Here is a 24,914-nt window from a genome sequence, read left to right on the forward strand (position 1 = left end):
TGAGTAATAAGAAAAGAAACAATCCCACCAAAAACAAGTGAAAGATTTGAACAAACTTTTCACCAAAGAGGAGACACAAATGCAAATAAGTATATGAAAAGATGCCCAATATCATTAGTCATTAAATAAATGCAAATTAAAACCATAAGGTACCCCTACAAACCTATCAGAATGGCTTAAAAAAAAATGAACAAACAAAAAACCTGTGAATACCAAGTGCTGGTGAGGCTTGGGACGGTACAGCCACTTTGGAAAACAGTTTGATTATTTCTTATAAAGCTAAACATCACTTACCATGTGACCCAGCAATCCCACTTCTACGTATTTATGAAATGCATACTAAATGAAAACGTATGTCCATACCAAACCCATCTATTTATTCATAATAGCTCAAAATTAAAAGCAACCCAAATGTCTATCAACTCATGAATGGATATACAAATTTTTATGCTATGTCCATACTATGAACTGCTAATTCATGCAAGAATATAATTTTAAAATTTGATGCTAAGTTAAAGAAGACAGATTCAACAGGTTACACGTGGAGCTTCCCTGGTGGCGCAGTGGTTGAGAGTCCGCCTGCCGATGCAGGGGACACGGGTTCGTGCCCCCGTCTGGGAAGATCCCACATGCCGCGGAGCCGCTGGGCCCGTGAGCCATGGCTGCTGAGCCTGCGCGTCCGGAGCCTGTGCTCCGCAGTGGGAGGGGCCACAGCAGGGAGAGGCCCACATACCCCAAAAAAAAAAAAAAAAAAGGTTACACATGATATGATTCTATTTATATGAGAGAAAATAGATCAGTGATTGAGAGTGGAGAAGGGATTGATTACAGAGAGACTCAAGGGAACTTATTTGGGGTGATGGAAAATTTATATCTTGATTGTGTTGTATATATTTGTCAAAACTCATAGCACTATATACTAAAATGTAATATTTTCTGTATATACAGAATATACATTAATAAACCTGATTAAAATAATTATCTACCTTTACCATAATATTAATAGATGTATTTAACATTAAAAAAAGATAATCAGATCAAATTCAGGTAGAAAGTTTAGAAAATACATTAAAAAGCAAGAAAAAATTAATCAACTGCAATTACAGTACCTATAGATGGTCAGTGTTAACAACTTGATGTACATACATTTTTTGATATACATTTTTGTAGCTCACTTTGATTTCTTAACATATTTACACATTTCTCTACACTATCACTTCCCATGGCTGCATGACATTCTGTTGTATGAACATACTATAGATTATTTAACGAATTCTCTAGTACTGGACATTTAAGTAATATATAATTTGTTATTTTCATAAGTAGAGCTGCAATAAGCATTCTCATATATATATTTGTAGATAAGCATGATTTATTTCTTTAGGATAAATTCCTAGGCATGACACTGCTGGTTCAAAGGAAAGCCATATTTTTAGGGATATTGATATAGGTGTCATCAAATTGCCCTGCAGAGAGTTTGCACCAATTTCCATAAGTTTATTTTTAAGCTCTCTTTATTTTATCCCCATTTCACAACCTTCCTCATCTTGCCCTCTCTTAACAGAAAAGTTCTAGCCAATAAACAAAGTATAAGAGGACTTTATGAAGGGCTGCACATAGAGAAAGGGGATGATGGAAAAGAATCATATCAGAGCTTCCGGTCCTCCCCCACCTCCTCCTGCCCTCTTCATTTCCCATGTGTTGGAGCTTATTTTTTTCTCCACCAAATAAAGTTAATTTATTAGTTAATAATTCATTTTTCTCACAGATAACTTTAGTTACCAAACTAAGGGGTCTGAAGTTCAATGGAAAAAAAAAATCAACCTCACATTTAATTTTAGCTAATGTGTGATTATTTCTGATCAGCGTTTTGTGTATGAGAACCTTGTGTAGAGGCCCCATCCTGATTGCAAGGACTTTGAGAGGTTTGAGACCCCAGGCCTGGGCCCCTGGGTCTGATAGAAACAACCTTTGACCAGGAATAAGGGGTCCCGAGTTCAGGGACCACCCTGTTGCTGGCCTGTGCCGACCTCTGATCATATCACCTCACCTTCCTGTGGCCTCCTGTGCTCACTCATTACTTTAATGAGATATAATAATGTCCCTCCTACCTGTTGTTGTGAGGATAAAATTGGACGATGCTTCTGAAAGCCCCTCGAAATATATCAGAAGTGATTCGAACACGCACGTGACTATTTCCTATTTTTCATTGTGATAACACTGGTGAACAGTCCTGACAGGACCAGCTGCAGGCCCTCAAGCCTATTCAATACCCCGCACCCTGGAGAGATGAGCTGAGGCCTCCCTCCCCTCGCTGAGCCTCGGGTCTCACCTGTGGTACTGTGGGGGGGGTGTTCTCACAGAGGTCCTCTCTGACCAGCCTCTCAGATACTATTATTATTTTTCAGAGTTTGGTCTTTATCCTGCAGATGTCTAGGGGCTGTTCTGATTACATTTAGGGGAGCTGGGGGGACAGCCAGGTCAGATCTGCAGCAGCAGCAGCAGCGGGGGTAGAATCAGAGGGTGCCCATAGGTTATCTATTTGTTCCCAGTCCCACTTCCCCTGCTCCTGGCTCTGCACGGTGTCCCGGCAATTATGTCTCCCAGGCCCCTTTGCCATTTGGCTTCCATTTGGATGAGGCTCTTGGAAGGCACTGGCAGAAGCCTGGTGGGAGGGGGTGGAGGAGAAGCCAGGGTATTAACTCCCCTTCGGCCTCTGGCAGCATCTCACTTAGAGGCTGCATTTCTCCATTTCCTCTGTGGGAGAGCCCCTCCAAACATTCCAGCTCCTGCCACGTTTCAGCCCTGGTCACACAGTGCCAGTCTTTGGTCTCTGGCAACCCTACCTCCTTCCCACCTCAGCAGCTTCCTGCACATGCTAATCCATGAATTGCCTAAGTTCTCCTGTTGGCCTCTTGACTCTTCTTTTGCGAACCAATCCCCTGCGTTCAGTTCCCACTTTTGGAAACACCTAGAATGGTTTCTTTTATTCTGAATGAACTCTGATGGATACAGAGGAGAACAGTAGTGGATAGCAGTTCAGCTCAACAGGCATCGATTACAAACGTAGGGAGCAGGTCCAGCCTCCTGGGAAGACAAGCACTTAACATGGACAGTTTCCCTGTACTGTGGTACTAAGTGCAGCACAGGGGTGGGCATGGGTCTGAAGGGAGTCCGGTGACAAGGCAACTGGTCCTTGTCTGTGGACCTTGCAGTGGTCCAGACAAGACACTCTAAGGGCTTGAATAAAGGCAGTGGTGGGTGAGCAGAGAAAGGACTTGATGATCAATTAGATGTAAAAGATGAAGGAAAAAAAGAGGGGCTGAGAAAGATTCCCCAGGTGGCTGATTTTGCTTTCACTACCTCTAGAGAGTGAACTTCTCTCCATCCTTCAAAATACAGTTCAAAAGCTACCTCCACCATGATATCTCCCAGTGGAAATTCTTTTTCCTGTCTCCGCGCTTTCATAGCACTTTGTCTCTTCACAGCTTCAGCACCCCTCCCACTTCTCTTATATCCTAAAAATTGCCTGTAAGAAGGTCTGGCATTTACAAAGCACTTACTATGTGCCAGAAAAGTATTAACCTGTTCATCATTTTGTTCTCACAACAACCCTATAAGGTGGGAGCTATTGCTATTCTCTGTTTTGCAGATGAGGAAACTGAGTCAGGGAGAGATTTAATGATTTGCACAAGGATACACAGCTAGAGCCAGAAATTGGTATATCTTCAGGGTTTATGCTCTTAACCATCATATCACATAACTCCCTCTATAGTATAACTCTATGTACAATATTTTTATTGTTTTCCTACAGAGGAATATTAAGGTTCTCAGGAAGCTGGTTTGGGGTATTAAGAAGCACAAACGCACCCATTTCAGTTTCTTGAACACTCCAGGCCTTTGCACATGCTGTTCCCTTGCCAAGAACATGTTCCCTGTGCTTTGCACAGTGACCTCTGCTCATTCTTCAGTTCAGGTTTCAGTACTACTCCCTCAGTGAGATCCCCCCTGCCTGGCTAATAACCCAGACCCTGTGCCCCTGCCTTGTTGTTCTCTAGAATGAAACCCCTTCCATTTCCTTCAGAGCACATTGTTCAAGTTATGCACTTATTTGTTTGTTTACTTGCATAGTTTCCACCTCCCCCAACTAGACTAAAAAGTCCAAGAAGGCAGAACACGTATCCACTGTACTCACCACTGGTTGCTCAGGGCCCCTCAGGGGCCCTACCTAGCACATAGTAGGAACTCAATAAATGAGGAAGGATGGGGTCTTCTCACCAAAGTACATAAACCTTGTTCTCACCCTCATACAACACAATTGTGAAGAATTAATTCTGAGCATGAATTAGATGGAAGGAGCAATCGGGCAGAAATTAAGAAATGGGAGTTTTAAAAAGCATCCCAAACGGGGGATTAAGAGGTACAAACTATTATGTATAAAATAAGATACAAGGATGTATTGCACAACACAGGGAATATAGCCACTATTTTATAATAACTATAAATGGAGAATAACATTTAAATATTGTGAATCACTATATTGTACACCTGTTACATAATAGGGTATATCAACTATACTTCAATAAAAAATAAATTAAAAAAATTATAGATAAAAAATCGAAAAGATAAAAACAAACAAAAAGATCTGAAATGTCTTAAAGGCAAGGAAAGAATAATATTAACAAAGTGTTCTCCAAGAGAGTAGTGCTGGTGAACTAATCAATGGAATATATAATTTCCCTTCAAAAAACGACTAAGTCTGCTTGGCCTGAATTTCCTCCTGTTTTGCTATCACTTTCTTATCTGAGAAGAACCCCGCCCACATCTCAGTTTGCCTGAGCTGTGCGTGCTTTTTCAAAAATTCCCTTCACACCCTGACTCAGGCTGTGGGTGAGATGCTGTAGAAAACCAAGATGTCAGAGTACAAAGGGTGAATTTCACGGTTAGTCATGAAGCCCCTGAACTTAACATCTGTTTGACTGCAAGTATAAATTTTGCAATTTTGAGATGAATGATGTGCTGTTTAACCTGAAAGCTAATTATAGCAAGGAGGCTGTATGTTACCAAATGCTTGTCACTGAGTTAGGAAATCAGCATACACAGGCCCTGCTTTTGCTCAGGGATTATGACATGTATCCATGAAACAGGTAACCTCCAAAATTACAAGATACCAACAGCTTTTGAATTTTCAGCTGAAGAACTTTAATATTTTAAATAATTCTGTTCTTTCGCGTAATATATCCTACTTTAGGAACTGTCATCTGGCTAATAATAGTACAAAACCTGAAGTAGGAAAAGGATTTTTAAAAAATTACTTAACTAGGTGAAGAAAATACTGACAAGATAAGGGAAGGCAGTTTGGCAATTCTCCTAGGGGTCCTTATTCAATCAGCAAGTATTTGTCAGTAGTGTGATCATGTCAGAATATGCTACAGATGAATTCATATCCCTGTTTCTCTAGCCCTTGGAAGCCCATTTTACAGACTAGAAAACTAAGGCATAGAGAAGCTGAGTACTTCAGAAGGTCATCCAACACCTTGGTACTCAGAGAGTAATCCCTGGTCCAGTAGCATTTACCTGGAAGCTTTTTAGAAATGCAGAATGTCAGGGCCCCCAAGACCTACTGAATCAGATCCACATTTAAATAAGATCTCTCGGTGATTTGGATACTCAGTCAAGTTTGAGAGGCACCAGTTTGGTAAACCATGCTGGAGGTGGTATTGCCATCCTTATCTTTTGGCTTGATTAGACTGCCTCACCTTGGGTCTTGGTTGAGATGTCACCTCCTCAAGGAAGCTTCCCATGACTTCCTTAATTCCATTAGTTGTCCTTGCCATGTGATTTCAGAACACTCTACTCTTTCCCCGTCATAGAAATTGTCACATTTTATTGCCAAGCAGGGCAGACGGGCAATTACGATAAACTCAGTAAGGGCCAGGACAATATATGCCTGTCCCCAGGTGCTCAAATACTCACTGGATACCCCAAAGAGGGCCATGCATCCAGAGGTATCTTCTTCCCCAAAATGGTTTCATTGCAAAAACACCGAGCCCATCCCTGTATTTAACATGACCATTTGAACCTGGTCTTTGAACGGTCTCCAGTTAAGGGCTCCAGGGCAATCTGTAATATTGTCACTTCCCTTTAAAGCCCTAGCCTGCCACTTATGAGGCCTAGTTAATGAACTTAAACAGATGGTAATAACCACACCTCAAGTATCATCTCAATAAAATGCAGTAATTAGGACAGCACCTTTTCTAATTACCACAGTCCACAGGGCACAGCCCCAGGAAACAAACAAGCCCTTCTCTGCCAGCTCTTCCTAGTCTCTTGCCAATTTACAGAGGGTCCTGTGTCTTCCTGCTAAATAAACTGTCTTGTGGATTGGAAATGAATTGTTGCCTCTCTTTCAATGATGTTTGAAGTTCTGGATACAACAGTATTTGCAGTCATCAGAGGTCACCTCTCCAGTGGCTAATTTATGGGTTGTTGCAGGGGGCACAGTCCCTGAGGAAGCAGTTTGCAAATGTCCTACATGCATACTCTCTCACGCAGACACACACACACACACACACACACACACACAGGGTCATGGAAGATGTGTGAATTGGCTTTGGAGGCTTTCTAGCTCTTCTGAACAAAGTGGTCAGTTCTTCTCCAGCTGCTTTTTAAAGTTTCCCTGGGATTAAGGCAGCTCAGGATCTAAGGTGAATTTATTTCCAAAGTCTCCTTCCCATGTTAGTCTGGTTCCTACATAAAACTTTTCTTGAAGATTGGAACACAAAGGGTACAAATAATGGTATACAGGAAAAGCAGACAGCCACGGTATGAAATGGGAATAAATTTACACCATCTCAGGGGACACAGGATTGATGGGGAGGGGGCAGTGGGGCTGAATTTTCAGATGAAAAATCTGTATTGAAAAGTAGAGAGAAGTGATTGAAGGTAAAATTTTAAAGAGTAAATTTGAGTGGCTCTAAAAGATACTACCTAGGTGGGTTATGAAACTACATTTCTAGAAATTCCTTTAGAAAAGAGAGTATTCTCTGGACTACTTTAATTCTCTCTAGAGGCAAAAGAATGGGTGGCATAACCTTTAGGCGGATACTTTAATTTTTTTTTATTTTTCAATTTTCTGATTTCCCTTTCTGGCAGTATCTGAAAAGGTCATGATTTTGGCCCCCTGCTTTTTACTAGTCAAAGTTCTTTAAAAGATTTACCTTCTCCATAAAGCCTTTATAAACGAACTAGAAATAGATTTCAAAGTTTATTGTTTTTCTGAAGGAAGAGAGGGCAACTGACATTTCACGAGGGCCTCCAGAGTGCCAGCTCAGTCTAGGCTCCTTGGTTTATGTCATCAGATCTTCACGACAGCTCTGTCTACCTATGTCTTCAGTACATTTCATCTATTTTTCAGATGTGAAAAGTTTAGAAAGATTAAATCATTTACCTACGTCTAAGCAAATTAACTCAAATAATTAACCCTAAAACTTATATAATTAACTTTAAAACTCACACTCTTTTCCTTATTTCACACTGCTTCTAAACTTGCCCCCCGCTTTTTATGGCATGCACATAGACAGACAGACAGACACACAAGACCTAGCCTCAACGTTGAACAAAATATAAACATTTTTATTTGTACCTACATTAGATAACTGTACTATTTATAGCAACCATTTTTAAGCTTTCTATGATTGGGCTCAAATGTTGAGAGTATATATATATAAACACACACATACGTATATATGTATATATATATATATATTTAATTATTTAATGACACTGTAAATTCCTCAAGTGAAGGGACCAACATTTTCATTCATTTCTATTCCCCCTCCCAGCAGGCCCCCTGGCTCTAGCACAGTGCTTACACTCAGTAGACGTTAGTACATGTTTAATAACCAACTGAGGATGAGGGACCTATCTATTGAATTTGCTTTTTCATTAGTCTTCAAAAATCCTGGCAAGGAAGCACATGAGAGAGTGTCCCATTTATAAAGGCATCTGTCCCACTACAGATGCCTAGTCTGGCATCAAAACTGCTCTTTCAGAAATTGTTTCCCAACTGGTGTTCCATTTTAGAAACAGGAATATCCTAGAAGGAACTGGAAGTCTTTGTCAACAGCTAGGATATGGATGGGCACCGTGACCTGACCTTGTCAAAGTCCTTTCAAAGCTATGAGATTGTAATGCAGGATGAGTCAGGACAGAAACTAATGCCAGTGACGTCAGGCTGAGCCGTTTCTTGGATTTGAATATTATACTGGCAGCCTAGGCTCTGTTTTCCATATCTTACAGGATATGCAATTGGCTATTAACTAGATTTAAAAATATTTTTCTTATGTTATCATGTTAGATTTTTTTTGTTAGCCTGTCATGGATTTAAAGAAGTGCATTAGTTAGTGTCCTAGCAGGAAAAAGGGAGTATATGCAAATGGGGTAAAGAAGAAGAGTGCATTAAAAGGACAATTTACCAAGGAGCAGGCAGAGTTAAGGGAATCTGACCAGGATGGAGCAGGAACCAGGATGGATTAGCAACCCTGGGGAGCAGGTCCACACTTGGCCTGAAGGGGCAAGCAGAAAGATTGGTCACTAGAACCTGGAGGAAATCACTGTGTACAGAGGGCCACCGTGACCTTCAAGTAGCAACACGCAGCAACCTTGAAAGGAGTGAGCTGGGGAAATCAATACTTTGACCTCACTCTTTTCCTTCCCTTTTATTTCTCCCATTTGTTGGACCCAACCCAGAAGGCAAGGGACTCCTGAAGCAGTTCAGACAAGCCAGCCTTTCCAACCACAGGGCAGCAAGAAGAAGGGCAGGTACAGACCTGTGGGCACACGGAAATGTCCAGTGAAGCAGCATTCCTCAAATCTTCTTGTTTGGAAACTCTCTCTCCTGGATGTTAAGAAGTATTCTTTAGGAATAATAGAGAGGGTTGAGTGAGAGGATAAGTTTGGAGAATACTGAGTTAAATGAAGTTAAACAGATCTTTTTACTTAGGACTTCTTAGGAGCTCTGAAATGTACATTGTGGTTCTTTAAGGGACCACACCTAGTTGGTCCATCAGTTTGATGGGCCGTATGATTTACCAAAATTAGTTGGCCATGACCATGGATCCTTTACTTTAAAAGTATCTCACAGCTCTTGCATCATCAAGAACTTGCTTTAGTTTAAAACCTATTGATTAAAAGCAAAAGCAAAAAAAATAAAAAGACTGAAAGGATAATATGGAAGTTGATGTTGTTAAGTTACAGGCAACAATCCAATTTTTAACAGTCAATGAAAAGTGACTCCAAACCAAAGGGGAGCACACCTTGTATTTAACTAGTCTGTGTTTGGCTTTGCCATGCAGGAGTGAGAGGTCTCATGTAAAGGCCAGCCAAGTCCCATGACATCAGCCCCCACATGGGTCCAGCTGGTGATGGTGTCACTCTGTTCTTTTCTTCTAAAACTATGGAAAATGCCAGTTGCCTCTCAAGACCACCCACAGTTGTCCTATCACCCTCTGCACGTGCTAGGGCAACTGTGGGTGGCCTTGGATGCACTTGACAATAGGACTGCCTGATTCTCAAACCAGCGTGGGCTGAACCGGTCATCCAGTTAACTCATTTTGGTTTTCTGTATCATTCAGCTCTCTGAGACACAGTATGGCAAAACCAACCAACCAACCAGCCAACCAACCAACCAACCAACCAACCAACGGCTTCTCTTGCTGATTGATTACCAACTGCATAAATAGTAGTTTCCTTGCTAACGTTACTAACAATCCTCTATTCATCTATAGCTTTTTACCACTTTTAAAGATTCCCACATAGTTTCTTTTATAAGCATTACAACAGCTCTGGGACATAATTGTGGCTCTTTACCAGCAGGTAAACCAAGTCTCAGGAGAGCAAAGTGATTTACACAAGGTCACTTGACAACGTTGGAAATGGAAACTGGGTCTTTGGGTCCCTAAATTGATGCTTTCCCTATCTTGTTGTCTATATAATGTGAGGAGGAGAATTGCTATGTAAAACACAAAGCACCTAAGGGATACTGCATACATTCAGACAAGAGACTCTACCTCTGTAGTGCCCCCTTTCTCTCACAGAGACTAGAGGGAGATAGAAAAGCAAGGTCACATTTCAAAACTTATTTCTGCTCTTTGTTGCTGCTAAGAGGGTAGCACCCGGAGTGGACTACCCGGGGCTTGGCAGGGCACAGTAATGACTCTTCAGTGATGCAGTGGAGTGGAGGGAGAGTAGAGATCAATTCATCTGCTTTAAAAAGTGAGGAGAACTGAGTTTGAGGGAGAGAAGAAAACAAAGAGTGGTAGTGGGAGAACAGAAAATAAGTAAGTCTAGAACAAGATTAAGGGAACAAAGACACACAGTGGAGGATTTACTAATAATGAGACAGAAGGATTTACAAGAAGAGGAAGGTCCATTGTTCAACTTGAAGATGTTTAGAATTTTGGTGCCATAATTCTTTTTTGAGCCTCAAACTTAAGCCTTGCATGGATGGTGTTCTTGGAGAAATCAAGGGAGAAATCTGTGTGCCCTCACATGGGGTAGCCCGTGGACAATGGCAAGGTAACTTGTTCACTGGACTAATTCAGGGAAAAGATGCTCACAGATTGAAGTGATGGGAGGGGGGGGGCGGGGAAGAGAAGACCCAGAGAACCTTTCCATAACCCCAAGAATCCCCAGAGGATTTGGAGGTACAAGTGCTACCACTAGGTGTGGGATGGAGTTGAACAATTTTGTTGGCTCCCCAAACAGCCAAATACTTTGACATTGGGGTTCTTGCTACATGTCTCCCAGCTGTCCCAACACAGTGGTCTGCTTTTCTCAGAGGAATTCCTGGCTCCCAGGTGCCTACTTTTCAGGCCTCAAGCACTCAAGTTCTCTCTTCATATTCTCATCAGCCACTGGGTAACTGCAAGAAACCCCCAGTCTCTACTTCACACTCCTGACTCCAACAGCCCTTTATGTTGTGATACCTGCAGTTACAGGAAGCTGTTTGTTTGTTTATTATAACTGCTCAGCCTCAGCTGACCTGGGCATGGCTCCCAAACACCGAAGGGAATTGGCCTACTTTACAAGAATACCACACCTATCAGTAGTGCATTTCCTGGTGATTCCCAGAAAGCAGTGACTTTGCACACTGGATGTGACCCCAGGATTCCACACTATTCCAGAGATGCTCACTGTCTACTTACCTGTCCTCTGCCCTGTTTTGGTTCCCTCTTTTCTCCACTATTCATTTCTTCCATTTGGTTAAGATCTTGTCGGCATCACACAGGAACACACAGTACCCAGCAACATGTGAGCACATGGTGAGATGATCTACCCCGAGTAGGTTAAAAATGGCCCCCCAAAGATGTCCATGTCCTTCTTAATCCCTGGAACCTGTGACTATGTAAACTTATGTAGTAAAAGGGACTTTGCAGATGTGATTAAGTTAAGGATCTTGAGATGGGGAGATTGTCATGGATTATCCAGATGGGCTCAGTGTCATCACAAGGGTCCTTATAAGAGGGAGGAAAGAGAATCAGAGCCAGAGAAGATGTGATGATGGAAGCAGAAGCAGAGAAGGACATGTGACAACATTACACTGCTGGCTTTGAAGATGGAGTGAGGGACCCTGAGCCAAGGGATGTGGGCAGCCACTAGAAGCTGGAAAAGACAAGGAAACAAATGCACCTCTAGAGCTTTCAGGAGGGACTCAGGCCTGCTGTTACCTTGATTTTAGCCCAGGGAAACTTAGTTTGGACTTTGACCTCCAGAACTGTAAGATTGTTTTAAGCCACTAAATGTGTGGCAATTTGTCACAGTGGCAATAGGAAACTAATATACTAGCTCAACAGAGAACGGAGTCCTTAAGAAATGAAACATGGGTCAGAAAATATTTTATATTGTGACAGTAACCTAACGTTAAAGAACTGCAAAGTCAAAATAAAATGTATCCAAGTCCCATCACCCTGTGGCAATAAGTCTGTCATTAGATCCTGTTTCCTTTCAATATTTGGCACTATGTATTTTTAAAATGTGGTTAGAATTAGAATACATGTAAAATGTTGTGATTGCTTAATCATAAGCATACTTCTAAATTGCTACCATGTCTTCATAATTATCATCTTAAATTACTCCACAATACTCCCCTGGGAGAATCTGCCATAACTTACCAAATGTTTCCATGGCTGTTAAGCATTTTGGCTGAAGCCAACGTTTGCTCTAATAGAAAATGAGTTAAATGAGCGTGGATCATAGGTGAGCAGAAGTTTTGGTAGCTCAGTAGCTGAACGGACTTGGGAAAAGTACTTCAAGCCTCTGGGGCCTCACTGAAAAAGAAGACCAATAGCTGCTATGCAGGGGGGTGCTGTAAGAATTAAATGAGATACTGAAGGTCTGGTGCCTTGCATGGTGCCGAGCTCATAGTGGATTCCTAATAAATAATAACGCACGTTATTCCCTTCTTTAAATGGTAGTAGTAAGTTGATAATAATCCTTTGTCACCCAGGCACAAATTTCTGCAGTTGTTTCATAATTATTATTATTATTGAAATAGGTCGATAAGTCTTAACCTACAGATTTTCCTTCCATATCTTTTATTTATGTATTTACTTCCTTTGCAAATTATTTGTTGAGGAAACGGGGTCCTCTGTCCTGAAGAATGTCCCTCAGTCTGGTTTTGCTGATTGCATCTCTGTGATGTCATTTGACATGTTCCTGTTTCCTCTGTATTTTCTGTAAATTGGAATTAGAACTAGAGGCACTATCAGCTTCAGGTTCAGTTCTTTTGGGAAGAATACTTCGTAGATGGTGCTGTGAACTTTCACAAGGAGACACATGAGGTCTGGTTGTCGCTCTTTTTACGATGTCAGCTTCACTCATAATTTTTGCCTAGATTCATTCATTTGTTAGGAATTGCAAAATAATGATATTTTAATTATTTTTTTCCCATGTGTTAGCTGGAATAATTCTGTAAACTTCCTCTCATCAACTATTTGGTACCCTGAAGGACATTTTGTAAGGAAAATGCAAGATAAGTGCTTGATTCTTTATTTACCAATTATTTTTAAATGAGTTGGTTTCTAGTATCTGCTAACAGAAACAAGAAATTAAAAAAAATCATTATCATTATGAATCCATTCACTGTAGGTAATTGCAGTAAAAGTCCTTACTGAGGCTCAAATTTTTGCATCTTTAACAAGTGAGATCCTCTTCAGATTGGCTCCTGTGTCTGTTGACAGTATAACACTTGTAATCTGATAGCTTCCTTATTTTTCTAAGATATTCATACTTACACCTCAGACATTTCTTGTGTAGACCTAGACTCAGTCATTTCTTCAAGAGTCCTTTTGGTACAAAAAGGTATTTAGAGACCACAATCTGGGACTAAGGGTGTTCAGTGCTGTTGGAGTAGTCACTATTTTTAGGCCTTTTCAATAGTCGGGAGTTAAGATTTTTTAATTAAGGAGAAAATATATCAAAAGTGCATAAAAATATTGCAATTCAATTCCAGGACTCTATGGGTTCTTAACTTCATTGATCTAATATGTGTATCTCATTCCTCCCTGGTTCTTAACAACACCAACATGTTGACAGTTATCCCAAGGGTTTAATCCCATAATACGTGCACAACAGCCTCAAAATAATTATACTAGCACTATCACCAACAATAATTATTGAAAATAATTTAAGATTTTTTATAGCTCTCTGTCTTTTTTTGGTCTTAGTTTATATCCTTCTCAGGTGTCAAATCAACTTACTATGTTTTAAAGTCGTTTAAAATGCCTTCTGTGTGGTTATGCCACCAATTCCATGTACTGTTAGGTTCTTATATTTCATTTTAATTTTTATCTTTAGGGACTTAATTCATTTTTATTTCATAATTACACAAAATATTTACATGTCCCTAAGTCAAATCTACAAACCTTGGTACATTTAGAGAAGTTCAGCTTCTGTTTCTGTACATTCTACCCTATTTCCTCCCCCGTCCTATGATAACCATTAAAAATCTGTGGTTATCTTAAAATCCAAGCAGACACATATATTTGCTATCTTCCCCTTTTCTAGATAAGCATGCATACTTTAAAAAAAAGACAATTTTTAAAGAGTAGTTTTAGGTTCACAGGTTCTCAAGTGGAAAGTAGGTTCTCAAGTGGAAAGTAGAGTTCCCAGATGCTCTCTACCCCCTCACATGTACAGTCTCCCCACTATCAACATCACCCACCAGAGTGGTACATTTGTTTCAATTGATGAACCTACATTGACACATCATTATCACCAAAGTCCATAGTTTACATTAAGGTTCACTCTTGGTGATATACATTCTATGGGTTTGGACAAATGTATGATGACATGCATTCACCATTATAGTATCATACAGAGTGGTTTTACTGCCCTAAAAATCTTCTATCCCTATTCATCCTCCCTCCTCTCAGCCCAGATATGCGTATATTTTCAATTTTTTTTTTAATCCAGTGTCTTAGAGATCACTATAGGGTATTGAGATATTCCTTGAGCTTTTTTTTTTTTTTTTTAATACCTACAGAGTACTCTGCAGTGTGGCTGTAGCATACGCTATTTAATCTCTGTGCATTAAATAGCTGCACTATACAATTGCATTGTATGGATATATCAAGATTTATTTTACCATTCCCCTATTACTGGTTATTTAAGTTTTTACAAAAATTGCTTTGCTATTATAATTAGTACTGAGAAGCTTTTCCATATTTTGTTGGAGTTTCTAACTGTATTGCTAGGATGGATTCCTACCAAAAAAGTTATTAAGTATATGATACAGCTATTGTAAAACAAACTAGCCCAAAACTTTGTGACTTAAAACTAGCATCATTTGTTTAGTTCACAATTCTGGGGTCAGCAATTTGGCTTGGCTTTATCTAGGGGGTTCTTATCCTCTTGACTGGTCTGAATCATGCATCCGTAATCATCTGCTAGATGAGGTGGGGGCCAGCTTGTCTAAGATAGCATCCGCTATGATAGCTTGTCTGTGCTTCACCTGGTCTCATTCTCTAGAAGGCTGGCCCCAGCTTGTCACACAATGGATGCACAGGGCTTTAAGACAGCAAGCAGTGCGTGCAAGACTTGAAATTAGCATACCATCACTTCTGGTACATTCTATTGGCTAAAGCAAATCACAAGGCCAGCCCAGATTCAAGGAGTGGGGAAATAAACTCCACCCTTGGATGGGAACGCTGTAATGTCACATTGCAAAGGACATGGATACAGGAAGGGGCAGAGAACTAGGGCCATTTTTACAAACCATCTACAACTTTGGGTCGAAGGATAGGGACCTTTAAAAGCTCCTGGTGTGTACTGGAGGGCCTCATCCTTTATTCTATTTTTTCCCACATGCCTGGAGTTCATTCAGTATAAACAAGCTGTCCTCCATTTCCATCTGGGCCTAAATCTCTAGGAGTAATCATGAGTAAAATTTTAGGTAATATATATTTGAAGCCTCATTGACTGCAGTGCCTGCAAGATGAATTCATGCAGTGTATATCCCAACAAATTCAACCTGATTACCCGATGTGGGTCTGAAATTTCCATTTTGCTTAGGGGCCAACCCAGAAGACTAGATTTACAAGAGGGTGGTATCAGTACTTGGATTTGATTTAGATCCCCACAATTACTCTGGAGCTACTGCAAATTCATGCCCCCTCCAACTTCCCTAGAAACTTCTGGATTCTCATGGGATGCTCCAGATAAGAATGGAGATAGTCCCCGGCTGGTACAGTGGAGGAAGCAGTGCCCTGGAAGACAGGAGAGATGGGTTCTGTCCCTGTGTCTGCTACTTCCTGGCTTTGGGTCATTGGACAGTTATCATCTCTCTCAGTCTCAGTTTCACCATCTGTAAAATGGGGGGAATAAGACCTATCTCAGAAAGTTAAAGTAAGGATTCAATGTAATATGTTTTAACATAGTAAATGTAACGTCTTTCCTTTACTCCCAGATTTAACAGTTGAGGACTGCTCCTAGCTGACAGGAGGTGAGGGAGAAGGTAGAGTGAATCCTCCACTAGCCCACAAATACCTCAGCCCTCTCAAGGCACAGCTGCCAGGGCATCCCTTTGTCTAAGCATCTGGCTTGGGCATTGACTATTTCACAGGTCTAAGTAGTTACTTTAAGAAAGGTCAGCAATGACACAGTTCAGGTCAAAACTCTAAAGAACATGGTACCCAGGCCAGTGCCAAAGATGTGGGTGACTGTGCTGCCCTCCTTGATTTGGATGTGCTCTGCCTGTGCCTGCACGGGGCCCCATGTGTGGGGCTGCTACCTCTTTACAAGCCCCACACCCTCACGCCGATGCAGGTGTCAAATAGCACAAGGAGAGCAAACCTGTCTGCTTCAACATCTGACTCATCACTCACTCCTAGCTTCACAGCCTTCTGAGCTTGTTTCAGACTTGGCTTTAAAAAAAGAAGGTGGAGGGTGGAGTGGAAATAGGATCCTTTTATTAGAGAACACTTTCCTGAGGGATTATTTTCTTGAATGTTAATCCAGACCCGGGCTGTTATTCTAAAGGTGCAGTGGAGGTAAAACTTCAGTTTGGGTTTGGCTGTTAACCCATTACTGACTCACACAAGATGGCACCCTGAGGATTTGTGTAAGGGCTGAGATGCTCCAAGAGCTGCCTATTGGGAGCCAAGGTCCCTGATTTTTCTCTGTAGACCGAAGGCCCACTTCTATCATTCACCCTTAAGATGAGGAATTCCTGCTTATAGGCAGAAAAAGCTGCTGGATTCCATACAACATCCCTGTGTCTGGTCACTGTCTGGTAATGGGTTCCTTGTGGAATTAAGTTTGACCCAACATTGACAGCCATTTGCATGGGGTGTATGGTGGCTACACAGAATGCCAAATAAAGTTTGAAAGCAAAAATTCAGGCCCCAACAATGGGGCAAGTGTTGGCAAATTGTGGCCCCCCAGGCCAAATCCAGCCTGCTGTAGCCTGGTTTAGTTTAGTTTTGTTTTTTAATTAATAAGCTTTATTTTTATAGTAGTTTTAGTTTCACAGCATAATTGAGCAGAAGGTACAGAGGTATCCTATATATCCCTGTCCTCACACATGTAGCTTCCCCCACTACCTACATTCTGAACCAGGGTGGTTGATTCTAAATCATGAACCTATACTGACGCATAATTATCACCCAAAGTTCATAGTTCACATTAGGGTTCACTCTTGGTGGTGTTCATTCTATGGCTTTTGACAAATGTATAATGACAGTAGCCACCATTGTAGTATCATACAGAATAGTTTCACTGCCCTAAAATCCTCTGAGCTCTGCCTGTTCATCCTTCCTTCCCCCCTTCACCCCTTGGCAACCACTAATCTTTTTGCTGTCTCCATAGCTTAGCTTTTTCCAATATGTCATATAGTTGGAATCATACAGAATGTAGCTTCTTTCAGATTGAATTTTTGCACTTAGTAATATACATTTAAGTTTCCTTCATGCCTTTTCATGGCCAATAGCTCATTTCTTTTTAGTAGTGAATAATATTCCACTGTCTGGATATATCACAGTTTATCCATTCACCTACTGAAGGACATCATGGTTGCTTCCAAGGTTTGTCAATTATGGATAAAGTTGCTATAAACATTTGCATGGGGCTTCCCTGGTGGCGCAAAAGTTGAGAGTCCGCCTGCCGATGCAGGGGACACGGGTTCGTGCCCCGGCTCGGGAGGATCCCACGTGCCGCGGAGCGGCTGGGCCCGTGAGCCATGGCCGCTGAGCCTGCGCGTCCGGAGCCTGTGCTCCGCAACGGGAGAGGCCACAACAGTGAGAGGCCCGCGTACCGCAGAAAAAAAAACATTTGCATGGAGGTTTTTGTGTCTCTGTAAGCTTTCAGTTCATTTGGGTAAATACCAAAGGGTATGATTGCAGGATTGTATGGTAAGAATATGTTTAATGTTGTAGGAAAACCACCAAACTGTCTTCCAAACTGGCCGTATTATTTTGTATTCACCAGCAATAAATGAGAGTTCTTGTTTCTCTATGTCCTTGCCAGCATTTGTTTATGTCAGTGTTTTGGATTTTGGCCACTCTAATAGGTGTATAGTGGTATCTCATTATTTCAATTTGCAATTCTCTAATACCATATGATGTGGATTATCTTTTCATATGCTTACTTGCCATCTGCATATCTTCTTTGGTGTGGTTTCCATTTAGGTCTTTTGCCCATTTTAAAATCAGGTTGTTTTCTTATTGTTTTAAGAGTTCTTTGTATATTTCGGATAATAGTCTTTTATCAGATGTATCTTTTGTAAACACTTTCTCCCGGTCTGTGGCCGGTTCATTCTCTTGATATTGTCTTTCACAGAGCAGAGGTTTTTGATTTAATGAAATCCAACTTATCAACTATCTCTTCCATAGATCCCACCTATGGTATTGCTGCCTATTTTTGTAAATAAAGTTTTATTGGAACACAGACACACTCACTCTTTTATGTATTATCTATGGCTACTTTTGTTCGAAAACAGAAGAGTTGAGTGGTTGTGACAGAGACTGTATGGCTGGCAAAGCCTGAAATATTTACTATCTGATTCTTCACAGTTGCCAGCTGCTGGGTTAGATACATCCTTCCAGACACACAACCCCATTCCCTCTTTCTGAGTTGGGCTCCCTTGAGCCAGCGTGCATCTTCAGTGTAGGGGAGGGCCTAGCCTCAGAGCTGGGCCCAGGCCCAGGCCCATAGGCCTTCAGGCGGCAGCAGCAAAGCAAGGGCACGAGAATGCCCATAGCAGCCTCAGAAAGATGGGGAGGAAGCCTTGCTCTCATAGTGGGCGCTAGGCCTTTTCAGATTTCACAGGAGAGCTCCTCTCTGCTGTCCAGTCTCCTAGGGTCAGTCCTCTAGGGTATTCCAGTAAGTAATGAAGAAACAAAGCAATTACTTTGATGGGGCTTTATCAATCTCCTAGAGCTTCTGCGACAAAATAATACAACCTGAGTGGCTTAAATAACGAATGTATTGTCAAATAGCAAATTCTAGTCCTGGAGAATAGAAGCCCAAAATCAGGGTGTTGGCAGGGCCACGTTCCCTGTGAAGGCACTAAAGGATCTGCTCCAGGCCTTCTCCAAGCTTCAGTTTTCTTGGCTTTTAGATGCTGTTCTCCCTGTATCTTTGCATCATCATTTCTCTGTACCCTGTGTCTAAATTTACCTTTTTTATATGGACATAATTATGTTAGATTAGGGCCCACCCTAATGATCTCACTTTAATGATATACGTAATAACATCATTTCCAAAGAAAGTTACATTCTGAGGTACTAGGAGTTAGGACTTCAACATATGAATTGGCGGGGGGGGGGGTACAATTCAACTTATAACAGGGGCTCTCTCTGTCCACTGCAGGCCTATGCTGCACCACAACAGGAAAGTCTATTAACTGAAATGAAGGGAAAAAATCTATAATAGATAGCTTTATTTATTTAAATAAAGTTTTATTGGAACACAGACACACTCACTCTTTTATGTATTATCTATGGCTACTTTTGTTCGAAAATTTAATTTAATTAATGTTTAATTTATTAAACATCTTCATACAAACCACCATGGTGAACTCTGAACCATTTAAACCTTACAAGAATCCTTTGCAAATGAGAAAACTGAGTCCCATTTGCTTACGTAATATCTCAAATGGTAGAGTGGGGTTTTTTGTTTTTTTTTTAATTAATTTATTTTTTGACTGCGTCGGGTCTTCGTTGCTGTGTGCAGGCTCTCTCTAGTTGCGGCGAGCAGGGGCTACTCTTCGTTGCAGCACGAGGGCTTCTCTTGTTGCGGAGCACGGGCTCTAGGCGCACAGCTTCAATAGTTGTGGCTTGCGGGCTTCAGTAGTTGTGGCACACGGGCTTATTTGCTCTGCGGCATGTGGGATCTTCCTGGACCAGGGCTCGAACCTGTGTCCCCTGCATTGGCAGGCGGATTCTTAACCGCTGCGCCACCAGGGAAGCCCCTGGTAGAGTGGGTTTGAAACCTGGTTAGCCTGATTTTGGCCTTCCCATTACACCAGTAGTTCACAAACTATTATCCTGGAACCAGCAGCATCACTATTACCTGGTAACTTGTTTGAAATGCAGACTCATAGGCCCCACCCCAGACCAACTGAATCAGAAACTCTGCTACAGTAGTAGAGAGGGATTGTGATACTATCAAAGTTCTAGAATCTCTGCCCTGGGTGAAGCAAGAAAGCAGGCAGGTTGACACTTATTAAGTACTTACCATGCCAGGCACATGGTTGATGGCCTCCACGTAAACTGTTTTATACAATTGTGGGAGGCAGAATAATGCCCCCCAAAGATGTCCATGTCCTAATCCCTGGAAACTGTGACTTTGTTACCTTATGTGGTGAAAAGGAATTTGCAGATGTGATTAAATTAAGGATCTTGAGATGGGGAGATTATCCTGGATTATCAAAGTGGGCTCAATGTCATCACAAGGGTCCTTATAAGAGAGAGGCAGGAGGGTCAGAGTAGGAGATGCGACAACAGCAACAGAGGCAGTGAAGGAGATACCTCAACCTTACAGTACTGGCTTTGAAGATGGAGGAAGGGGCCACAAGCCAAGGAACGAAGGTGGCCCATAGGAGTCGAAAAAGGCAAGGAAACAAATTCTCCCCTACAGGCTTCAGAAGGAGCACAGCACTGCTGAGCTTTGATTTTTATCCCAGTGAGACCCATTCTGGACTTTTGACCTCCATAACCGTGAGATAAAAATATATGTGTTGTTTTCGACCACTGTGTTTGTGATAATTAGTTACAGCAGCAACAGGAGACTGAAACAATGATCTCCCTAATAATCCTACTAGATCTGTATTGCATCTCTCTTGATAAGAGGAAACTTAAGGTCAAAGAAGTTAAGCAACCCCATGATCCCATAGCTAACTGAGAATTTAAACCCAGGTCTGTGTCTCCAAGCCAACTAGAGCCTTATTATTCAAAGTGTGGTATGTGGACCATAGCAGCAGCATTACCTGGAACTTTTTAGAGAAGTGCCATCTAAATCTCCATGCTAGACCCACTGAAGCAATCTGCACTTAACTCATGGGCACAAATCAATTTGAGAATCCTGTACCATAGCGCACTTCATCCTATGATGTGTCCTGTTTCAGAAATTTCCCCCCTTTTGAAACATACACACTTGTTCAAAGTGACTAGAGCAGTGCCAGGAGTCAGGATCCCTGCTAGAAAAATCCTTTTCAGGAGATTGGTTACTACGTTTTGATCTATGCAGAGTTCACTTCAAGCTGCAAAAGCTGATGCCCAGAGCAGCCTTGCTCCCAGCAGCCAGGTCTCTGAATCAGAAGCTGGTTCAAAGACCCACCACCACTGAGGCCAACTTGGACTTCTCCAGCAGGTAAGCCAATAGAAGGGAGAGGCTGTTTGAACGATGTAGAGTACACAGACCAGCGCTTCTCAAGTGGTAATTTACACATACATCACTTGGGAAGCTCACTGAGATGCAGATTCTGCTTCAGAAGGCCTGGTATTCTGCATTTCTAACGAGCTCCCACCAGGTGATGCTATTGGTTGGCAGGGGCACTTGAGCTGCAAGCTGTGGACACCCACTCCTCGGAGCCCACCGCCTCATTCAAGGTCTCTTCTGCATTTAGTCCTCCAGGCAAAAGCTTTCAAAATCTGGTGGGTCACCAGGCTCACTTGGATGCCTTTCAGCAAAGGGTGGACTCCACCCCAGGCCTTCGGAGCCAGGAATCTGTATGTTTATCGGGCGCCTCAAATCTGAGGCAGCTGGTCCGTACACAGGTGTTTGGAAAAGATAGCTTGAAACCACAAAAGCAAACAACTCCTCAAAAATCACCTCCACCTCCGTTCTGATTTTGCACGGACTCAGTGCCATGGTTGGAAACATCAAATGCTTTCCTCCTCATCCTTAAGACCTCAGGTGCCTCAAAGACCTGCCCAAACTGCCCTGAGAGGGTGGCTTAGGCGCGGTGGGACATACGCGAAGACAGCAGAGGGCCTTCAGGAGCTTAGCAGAGGGCTGCACAGCACCCGCTACAAGGCCAGGGACAGGCCGACCCCATCTCCTTCTTGCCCTCTGGTCCCCGTGCACTTACCTCCTGACAGATACCATTAGTGTGAATTCCACCACCGCTTGCCAGGGAGGGCAAAGGGCAGCAGCGGCCCGCGGGTGCGGTTCACTCAGAGCAGGTGGGCGTAAACCACAGCAAATGAAACTTCAAAGGCCTTGGGCGGGCACTGTGCCCAGGGACCCACCTTTCTCCCGCGCTTCTTAGCAGCCTGTGGAATTCTCCTCCACGGTGATCTCAGCCTTTTCCCCTCCCCGCCCTCCATCAGGGCTCGCATTAAGAAAGCAGCTTTTTTGACATCAATGGTGATTAACTTGACCTACTTTCTCCCCGGCTGGCAGAGTCAAGAGCTCCGGTCTTGACCCTGTGGGCCTCAGCTAAGCCACCTGAGAAAAAAAGACCTGTGACCTATTCTGAGAAGGGAAAAAATGGCATGCAGCTGGGCTTCCCTGGTGGTGCAGTGGTTGAGAGTCTGCCTGCCGATGCAGGGGACACGGGTTCGTGCCCCGGTCCGGGAGGATCCCACATGCGCTGGGCCCGTGAGCCATGGCCGCTGAGCCTGCGCGTCTGGAGCCTATGCTCCACAATGGGAGAGGCCACAACAGTGAGAGGCCCGCGTACCGCAAAAACAAAAACAAAAACAAAAACAAAAAATGGCATGCAGCTGAGTTAACCTCGGGCGATTCTGCTCAGGCTCCCAAAGAGCTGGAGCAGGGGAGACCCAGCCCTTCCCACAGCCAGCCTCTTTCTCTGCTTGGGACTGGGGTTCTGGAAACGCCCTGCCCTCCCCACAGATGGACGCCTCTTAAGCAGAGCGGGTAAGAGCCAGTGATCTCTCCCTTGTGGACGGCAGCAGCCTCCTCCCCTGTCACCCCCTTTGCTGCACTTAGGAATTTGCCAGCTTCATCTTTCTCACCTGTGGTTTCTCACACCCGACCAAGCTCCTCCGGCCTCCTTGTTCATGATTTTTCACAAATCTAGAGTAGCCTTTCGTTCGCCTTGTTCTGTTTAACAAACTCCTATTCATCCCTCAAAACTCCACGCAGACTTTGATTCTTCCCAAACTCCTTCCTCCCCACCAGTCAGAATTAATTCCACACATATGATTCATTCCAGGGCTCTCAAAGTGTGGTCCTCAGACTAGAAGCATTGGCTTCTAGTTCTAGCATTGGCGTCACCTGGAAGCTTGTTATAAATGCAAATTCTCAGGCCTCACCCCCAGAGCTATGAGAGCAGGGCTCTGAGGGTGGTGCCCAGTGATCCAAGTTTTTTTTTTTTCCGGGCAACCCCTCTTTTCTCAGTCCCTCAAACATGGCCAATGCCTCTCTGGTTTGGGGCCAAAGCCACACTGCCCTCACCACTTTGCCTGCTCGCTAACCTGCTAATTTCTACTAACCTTCAGTTCTCAGCTTAACTATCACTTCCACATTTAAGCCTCCCCAAATCCTCCTCCCTCCAAACACGCATGGTCAGGACCCCAGTGAGACACCCACCCCTGTAACATCCTCTGCTTTCCCCCTGTGGTACTGGTCGCAGTTGTCACTAACTGATTCTTTGTATCTTGTCTGTCACACCCATAGACTGTGAGTTCCACAGGGGTCGGGATCACGTGTGCATTTCTGCACCATTCTGGTGTCACCAGTGCCTGCAGCACTGGAGGGGCACTTCCCCCGAGCCCATCATTTTGTGCTCAGGTGTCTGCACCCCGGAGCTTGCACATTTCAGATCCTACTCACAGTTTCCTTCCTCAGGCGGGCGCGGGGAGTCCCAAGCAGGGTGCCTCGACTTGTCAGAGCTTGCTTGCCACTAGCCTGCGTGCCAAATAAGGAAAGAGCTGGGGGAGTTTCCAAGTGGTTCTTCGATAAATTTGTCTCCACTGCCCGATTTACACTGGACTCCCCCTGCTTTTTTTGTTGTTGTTGTTCCCTGGCACAGAGCTGGAGCTTTTGTTCCTGACTTCACATTTTCTGACATGAGATCAGAACGGGGGAATTCTTCATGAGAGCCTGCTGATTCACTCTGCAAAGCAGTGCCTGACAGCACCTTCTACGGGCCAGATGTCTCCCAGATGTTGAGGACAGAGTGGGGAGCAAGACAGAAAATCTCAGCCTCATGGAGGCCACATTCCAATGAATGTCTTTGATTTGTGTTAACAGAGCAGAGTGACATGTTCCTGGTAAGCAACATTTTGCCAGATATAAGAAAACATGTTTTCCACAAAGGTGAGCTATGGGTTTAGGGTTGATTGGGAGGTGTGGCCTGTGTTTCTCAAAGATTGTCTAAATTTTCCCTAAGGGCTGGAGGACTCCATCCTAGGCTCCTAGGGGCTAAAATACTCACCCCTAGGATTCAGTGGGTCTCTAGCATCTAGGGTGGTATTCTCTGTTGGGTTAAACTTGGTTGTAAAAAATGTCCTACACTTGAGGGCTTCCCAGGGCTTCCCTGGTGGTGCAGTGGTTGAGAGTCCGCCTGCTGGTGCAGGGGACACGGGTTCGTGCCCCGGTCCGGGAGGATCCCACATGCTGCGGAGCGGCTGGGCCCGTGAACCATGGCCGCTGAGCCTGCGCGTCCGGAGCCTGTGCTCCACAAGGGGAGAGGCCACAACAGTGAGAGGCCCACGTACCGCAAAAAAAAAAAAAAAAAAAAAAAAAAATGTTTTACACTTGAGAGTTTCGTGTAGGGGTGAGAAATGAAACCAAGAGACAACCTCTTCATCCTTTAGCATAATCCACCTGTTACTTGCTCTCCTAGAAGCCTGTGCTTTCTCTTCAAATCACTTCATTTATACAGGATTATTAGTTTAACCTCTCTCCTTCTTCCTCGTCCTTTTTCTCTCCCTCCCTGATCTGTG

General features: G+C 43.1%; 1 protein-coding gene across 2 annotated transcripts in view; it reads left to right on the forward strand.

The window, feature by feature from the left end:
* Positions 1–24,914, forward strand: part of TBC1D1 (TBC1 domain family member 1) — a 363,204-nt gene that overhangs the window by 326,761 nt on the left and 11,529 nt on the right. Inside the window, exon 23 of one of the 2 annotated variants that reach the window (XR_004349957.1) lies at positions 23,999–24,236. The exons of the other annotated variant lie outside the window; for it this stretch is intronic. The gene's annotated coding sequence lies outside the window, so the exon portion shown is untranslated. Of the gene's footprint in view, positions 1–23,998; positions 24,237–24,914 lie in introns of those variants that run through there. 2 annotated transcript variants of the gene reach the window in all.

Source organism: Phocoena sinus, chromosome 5 (genome assembly GCF_008692025.1).
Source record: "Phocoena sinus isolate mPhoSin1 chromosome 5, mPhoSin1.pri, whole genome shotgun sequence".
NCBI classification, from domain to species: Eukaryota; Metazoa; Chordata; class Mammalia; order Artiodactyla; family Phocoenidae; genus Phocoena; species Phocoena sinus.